Source organism: Palaemon carinicauda, chromosome 17 (assembly GCF_036898095.1).
Source record: "Palaemon carinicauda isolate YSFRI2023 chromosome 17, ASM3689809v2, whole genome shotgun sequence".
NCBI lineage: Eukaryota > Metazoa > Arthropoda > Malacostraca > Decapoda > Palaemonidae > Palaemon > Palaemon carinicauda.
In genome coordinates this window covers 89,142,009-89,149,974 of record NC_090741.1, presented here as the reverse complement: position 1 = coordinate 89,149,974, position 7,966 = coordinate 89,142,009, and positions in this window count along the sequence as shown.

The window sequence follows — 7,966 nt, the reverse complement described above, 5'->3', positions numbered from 1 at the left end:
TTTCGATCTCGTAAGATTAAATCACTGTTGGTAGACCTTAATGCTTATGTAGGTGTAGACCCAAATGGTATTTTTCCTTTGTTTTTTATAAAGACAGCAGATTTTATAGTTCCAAAGTTATCTGTTATTTTGCGCAAGTTAGCAAGAAGAGGAGCTTTTAGCACTTGTTGGAGAATTGGTAATGTTACTCCTCTATGTAAATGTGTTTGTGGTAGCTCAAGTCCCACTGATTACCGCCCAATTTCCATAACTCCCATATTATCTAAAGTTTTTGAACGTCTCCTGGCAGAACGTCTTAATAAGTTTCCTGAAGTTAATCATCTACTCCCTAGTTTGCTATTTGGTTTTCGTAAAGGCCTTGGAGCATGTGATGCCCTTCTTACAATCACCAATGTTGTATAGAAATCCCTTGATTGTAGTCAGGAAGTTCGTATGATTGGCCTCGATTTTAGTGCTGCCTTTGACCGTGTTATTCATGAGGCCCTTGATTTCAAACTGAAACAGTTGGGAGTGGGTGGGTCATTTCTTAGCATTCTTATGGATTTTTTAAGTAATAGATCTCAAAGAGTTGTTGTTGACGGGCACCGTAATAAGTATAGGAATGTGATATCCGGTGTTCCAAACGGTAGTGTTCTTGGCCCATTACTTTTCATACTATATACACAAGACATGTGGTTTGGCCTAGAAAACATGCTTGTTGCATATGCAGATGATGCTACTCTCTTAGCATCAATTTCATCTCCTGAATGTAGATCTGGGGTTGGTGAATCCCTTAATAGAGATTTAGCTAAAATTAGTGCATGGTGCAAATCATGGGGTATGAAGTTGAATCCTAACCAAACTCAAAGTATGATTGTAAGTAGGTCAAGGACGGTGATTCCTCAACATCTGGATCTCAGTATTGATAATGTTTCTTTAAATTTGTATGACTTTCAAAATTTTAGGTTTGATTCTCGACAGCAAATTTACTTTTGAGAAACATATAAGGCCTGTGTCTTCTTCAATTGCACAAAAAAATGGCTTATTGAGAAGTCTTTCAAGATTTTCGGTGATCAATCTATTCTGAAGAAGTGTTTTACTTCTTTCATTCTACCTTGTTTTGAGTATAGTTCTCCTGTCTGGTCTTCAGCTGCTGATTCTTATTTTAATTTGATGGACAGAAACTTACAGTTTATTAAATTTCTTATTCCTGATCTAGATATTAATCTGTGGCACCGTCGTTCAATTACTTCATTATGCATGTTGCATAAGATTTTTTCATAACTCTGACTCTGGATCTCAGTATTGATAATGTTTCATTAAATTTGTATGACTTAAAATTTTAGGTGTGATTCTCGACAGCAAATTTACTTTTGAGAAACATATAAGGTCTGTGTCTTCTTCAATTGTACAAAAAATTGGCTTATTGAGAAGTCTTTTATGATTTTCGGTGATCAATCTATTCTGAAGAAGTGTTTTACTTCTTTCATTCTACCTTGTTTTGAGTATAGTTCTCCTGTCTGGTCTTCAGTTGCTGATTCTTATTTTAATTTGATGGACAATAACTTACGGTTTATTAATTTTTTTATTCCTGATCTAGATATTAATCTGTGGCACCGTCGTTCAATTACTTCATTATGCATGTTGCATAAGATTTTTCATAACTCTGACCATCCTTTACATTCAGATCTCCCTGGACAATTCTATCCTGTTCGTAATACTAGGCAGGCTTAGTTCTAATAGCCAGGCCTTCTCCATCATGAGGCTCAATACTACGCAGTACTCTAGAAATTTTATTCGAGGTGTTACCAAGTTGTGGAATGATCTTCCTAATCGGGTAGTTGAATCAGAAGAACTTCAAAAGTTCAAAGTTGGAGCAAATCCTTTTTTGTTGACCAGGTGGACATGAGTCTTTTTATACTTTATATATGACATACTTGTTTTTGACGATGTCAATAGTTTATATATGACATTTCTGTTTGGACGTTGTTACTTTTTTTTAGAATGATTTATTGTAAATTTGTTTTCTTAATTTATTTATCTCCTTGTTTACTTTCCTCATCTTGCTTATCCAATTAGGGTTGTAGCTTGGATATTAATAATTATGATAATAATAATATAATCATCACTATCATCAACCGTAAATAAACCACTACATCTTAAGTTCTTATAACTGTCTCTCCAATTGCGTCTGTTAATAGTTTTACCATGCTAGTTTATTCACTCAAATTTTCTTAGTTTATCAATGTATCGTCTTCTTTTCCTTTCCATGGTTCTTTTTCAATCTTTAGGGACCCATTTTGTTATTCTTCTTGTCCATTGATTATCTGTCATTCTCATTATGTCCTGCCATGACTATTTCTTTTTCTTACACGTTGTTAGAATAATCCCTACTTAGCTTGCGCGTATATTACCATGTTGGTTGTTTCCTATTGTTATTCCAATCACTATTTTTTTCATAGCTCTCTCGTTTTTAACTAGATTATATTGTAAGGCTGTGGCAACGCTCCGAGTTTATGATATATAGCTTAATACAAGTAGGAACATCTGACGCAATACCATTTCTTTTTTAGAGAAAGTGGCATTTTACTTTTCAGAATTCATTTTTGTTCACCAAAAGCTCTCCATCCTATACTTATTCTTCGTTTGATTTCGGATTTATATCCTGTGGAATAACTTACTGTCGATCTCAAGTGTGTATATTCATTATCAATCACTAGACTTTCGTCCATAACTCATTCTGTTGTCTGTCTGCAGTTTCATTGAACATTAATATAGTTTTATTCATATTCATTTGCATTCCGACATTTCAGTTTTCTCTATTAAAATCTATCAACTTTTGTAATTCTTCCCATGATTCACTAAATAGAACTATGTCATCTTCAAATTTTAAGTTATGAAAATATTCCCCATTAATGTTAATTCCTACATTTTCCCCATCTAAATTTTTCTTTTAATTTTTTTTTAGGCATGCTAAGAATAATTTAGGAGAGATGGGGTCTCCCTGTCTAAATCCATTCTGAATCAGATATTTCTCATATATTCATTGTCTTTTAAGGGCTTTCATTACTGCTGAAATTTTGACAGAATCGAAGGATTTCTCATAGTCTATTGATGTCATTAATACTGTTTTTTTCAAAATTAGTTGATTTTTCCATCAGCTTGTTAATTACATGGGTGTGGTCAGTTGTTGAATAGCCACTATTAAATTCTACCCACTCTCTTGGTTGATTAAAGTCTATCTTTCTATTTTTCCTAATATGATATTTGCAATTATTTTATGTATTACTGGGAGTAAACTTATTGGGCGGTAGTTTTTCAGGTCTTTATTTCTTTTTCAAGCTATACGTATAGAGCATACTTGCAGACGTTTTGTGTAAAGTTCAGCGAGTTGTACTACTATGATTTTACCACAATCTATTATTAAATCCATTGTTAGGCCACCCTCTGCTGCTTTGGCTCGCTTCATGCCTTTAAATGCTTTCTTTACTTCTCTTTCTTTTGGTGTGTGTGGGTGTGTGTGGATACACTATATAGTCTGTGTGTGTTATATAGCAGCGGTCTCCAACCTTCCAATCTTCATTTACCTATGAATTTATAATTGCAAATTTGGCTGACCACTAATAAGATTTTAGAGAAAAAAAGGTAAATACGTTTATGTTATAAATACAAAAAACTTTTATTGTATTGATATGCAATGGAAGGTTTAAATATAAAGTAAAATTTTGGTTATTATCTAAAAATTTAAAAGTTAAAGTTTATACAAGAATTAAAAAAAAATCTGTGGTATTTGTTCTAGCTTGTTGTAAATAAGTTTGTGAATTTTGGGCTCCAATGACGTTACTGCCAGATGGATAGCCGATCTAATTTCAAGTCGAGACCGGTAGCGAGTCTTAATTGCTGTGATGTATGAAAATGTCTTTCCACACAAATACGTTGTTGAAAATGGAATTAAATTTTTTATGTAAGCCAAAATAGGGTTTTGATAAGGATGACTGGAATTTAGCTTTGAGACTATCTTCACATGATAGATCGATAAGGTTTTTTTTTCTTCCATGCTTAATCGATGAGGGTTTTTTTCCATGCTTAAATAACTATCGAAGTTTGCTGCAAATGGATCTATTATCCACATATTGCTGGAGATATGTTGTTTAGCCCCATGAGTACCTATTGTCCATTTTCATTTCCAGTGTTACTTGTAAGGAATGTTTGGTGATTTACACCAGTAGAGCATGAAGATCATCGATTCTGTCTTCTGAAGAGCTTCCTGGTTTGGTTGACTCTTGCATTTACTTCCTTGATACGGCTGTTGTAGTACCAGTCATACGTATGCTTTGTGCCAGAGTACTTTTTCTGAGGCATGGATATACTGACGGCGGCATCAAGCTGTTTGTTAAAATCCAGTGAGGTCTCTTTATATATTTACGAGCCTATTCTGTCATAGGATGCTTGAATATTGTCCAGTTTGCAAAGCCTTGGTTCCACCTTTTTCCGGGAGGTTGGGAGGAGAGGGGTATTTCTCTAGTTCGAGGTCAATTTCTATGGCAAAGTGATCACTTATTAGCACAGGATGCAATTGCAATTTGGCACCCTTTGTATGATTCTTGGCAGGAAGGGGAGGTCTAGGCGACTGCCCCTTAGGTGGGTTGCTTCTAACACTTTGTTAAGCAGTGTTTGGTCCGGATATTCTTGCTGTAGTACGGGCAAGTGTCGACCGGTCTGGTTTGTTGCCAAAATAGAGGTCAGAAACAGATGGTGGGCGTTGATATCACCTACAATGATTGTATCATCACCAGAAGCAGCTGCAAAGAGCCCCTTTGCATTGATGCTTTAGTTTGTTGATTTGTAGACATTGAGGACTGTGAGAGTTGTGGCGAGCAAATACCTGAACACTGAGTATCTTTGCATTTGTCCCATATTCGATACCTTTTACTCTTTTTGAGAGAATGCTATTCTTGCTGAGAGTAGTTAATCCTCTTATTGTTGGTATTAGATACAGGGTATACACTTTGTATACTGAGAATGAGAATGGTGCACTCTCACTTAACAAAGTTTCCTGTAGCATAATAATGTCAGTATTTTCCTCTGAGGTTTGGGATTTTAGGAAGCCAAACTTGTTTCTGAGTCAGCAGGCATTCCTTGGGATCACTTTCACTATGGTGTTGTTGAGAGTTTTTTCAATGTTGAGTGTGTTTGTGTCAGGATTGTTTGCTGGAGGCACTATGAAAGGACTACTGTACGGAGTTCCAGGGCGGCGCTGTTGAAGACAAATTTATCTTGGGCTAGGTGTGGGATACTTATTTTATTTGCATTTAGAAAGTTGCTAAGGACGATGGATATCATGGCTCTGAAGGCCCCCATGGGGAAAGTGGTGGGGTTAAGGATGGTCCAATCATTATAGGGTGGTTTAAAGGGAGTGAAGGGTCGTGAGGCACTTGGGGGGCTTCTAACAGCGGGTCTAGGGAGGCTGGGAAAGTCACTTAAGAAATTGGTTGTAATGGGAGTCTGGACTATTGGTAAGTTGTATTTTGATTAGGTTTGTTCAGTGGGAATGTCATGTGTGGAAGGAGAGGTTAATTTTGGTAAAGGTGGAATAGGAATGTAAGAGGTGGCTCGTTGTGACATTGGAGGCGATTTTGGAGGACGTTCAGGTTTAGGTTTTTGTAGAGGACGTGGAGGAGAGGAAAATTCAGGAATTATAAGTCTAGTTGGGAGAGGAATAGGTCAGGGGGGGGAGGTGGCTTATTTGAGGAGAGTCTTGGTTGGTAGGAGGTTGGTAGGTTCGACGTGGCTGATGTGGGTGCAGGATGTAATGGCGATCGGTGATGCACTGGAGTCTTGCTGGACATCTTCTCTGCCAAGCATGGGGAGGTTCTTGGTCGCTGGGGCACTTTACAACAATGTGTTGTCCAACCTTCAACTTGGTGATGCATTGGTAGTTGGGGTGCTGTCTGCTGCTACAAACTGCACTGACATCCAGGCCTTCACAGTGGCTCCTGTGGTGACCGAACTTCTGACACCTGAAGCATCTGAGGCGCTCTAGGAAGTATTCCTCCATATAGAAGGTTCCCCAGTAACCAAAGAAAGTCTGTGGAGTTCGTTGTTCCCTATGGACTGCTTCAAGCTTGTGGGATCTTCTTCCTGATTTCCCCTCGCATATCTCGGCTGAGAGAATGGATGGGTGGTTTAGCACAGGTTCAAGTGGTAGGTCCAGCAAATAGATGATAATTATGGTCGTAGGCTTGTCTTCTGAAGGGTTGTAGTGTCGGACATTCTCCTGATGCACTATGAAGTTTGTGGTTTCCTTGTCCTGGTTGGATATGAGGAGTTGTCCTTGGCGATTGGTTCTTATCATCATATTTAGCTGTGGATTCTTGGCCTCTATTGCGGCTATAGCAGCTTAGGAGGTCGTGTTGGGGCCGGAGGTAAGCCTGGATCTGCTTGGCCAGGTAGACGAGCTGTCGGTGGTCTTTGTTGAAGTTGGTTGCTGGGCAGCATGAGAGTTTGTGTAGTCATTGTCTTCTGCGTCAGTGCTCTTGTTGTTGTTGTTGTTGTTGTTGTTGTTCTGCTCGGTCTCTTCTTGATTATCCTCGAGTGTATCACGGATGTGTTCCAGGGCTAGGTGGGTGGACGGGTTGGACCGTTTCTTGTGACTCCTCAAGGTTTGGCACCGTGGCTTGATGATCCTTCCTTCCTCCACTCTAGCACTAGGGGAGTCACAAAGCATGGCTGCCATCGTAAAAAAAAAAAACGATGGTAGCCGAAAGTTGGTTGTCGACCTATCAATTAGGTGTGTTTTGTTTACGTCTCAATAACACTAAAAAAAGTGTGCTAATGGCGCAGTAAAAATTTCGGTGATTTAATCTCGCTAATACTGGTTGCGAGATCCATGGCCGTAGCACTGAAAATTTCAGTTACTCTGTTGCTTGTATGAGGCAAGGGTATCCTGAACAAGGAGGTATGTACGCCTATACCGAGGCCCAATCTCTTCGCAAAGTCCTTCAAATATTCGATAATTGAGCGCTTTTTGTGGAATTTCAATTATGATTTTAAAAACATCTGATATTACTTCCTGTAGTTCTGGGGACTTATTTTTTTACTACAAATTGCTCACGATGTATAATGCAGGGTGTAGACAAAATGTCAGGGTGACCAATATTTTTCAATTCTGGAAAAACTTCTGAATGATGTCCAGTAAGGTTTGTATCAACATTTTTTGCCATTCAATTCTTTGTTCCATGAAATAGCTATCAAGTGCTTTAAAAATCTCAGAGCTCGTTGTTCTACCGAGTAAGTCGAGCGTCAAAGTAGCTCCTCCTGTAATTCCCATTCACAATCAAACCTCACAAAACAAAGGAGAATGGCATTGTTACTTATGTCCGTTGATTCATGAAGCTTAATTGAATAAAATAATGTTTTACTATTTTTATAACTTAATTTCCAACATTTTCCATTCTGTATTCAATTCTGTGCTTAACAGTATTAGCACACATGGGAATTACTTTGTTTCTGTATAGCCTGTTTTCCCAAAACCTCCTTATAAGCTTGTAACATGCAAGGATTTATAAATTCTTCTCCAGTTGTTTGTGGCTTTTTAATCTTGGCCATTTGATGTACTATTTGATAGAAAGGCTTTATTAAGGACTTATCTTCAACAACCATTTTCTTTAAAAGCACCTGTTTAGTTTTGCATATTTTCACGCCTTCTTTGAAAATATTCAAGTGGTTTCTCAGATAAATCATGGTGTTTTAATTGCAAGTGTCTTTCGAGTTTTAAAGGTTTCGTGGCATCATTAGATAAGCTCCCAGAATACACATTATAAAGAGGCCGGGGATCCACCTCACTACCAGTTTCTTGAATAATTCCAAATTTCCAGTAGTTCAAACCATATTTTCTTGATACTTTGAGATTTTTCTTTTCGTGTCTCGTTCGAATATTCTTTTTAATGATACCTGACGAGGACTGTGGATGCTCCGATTAACTGAT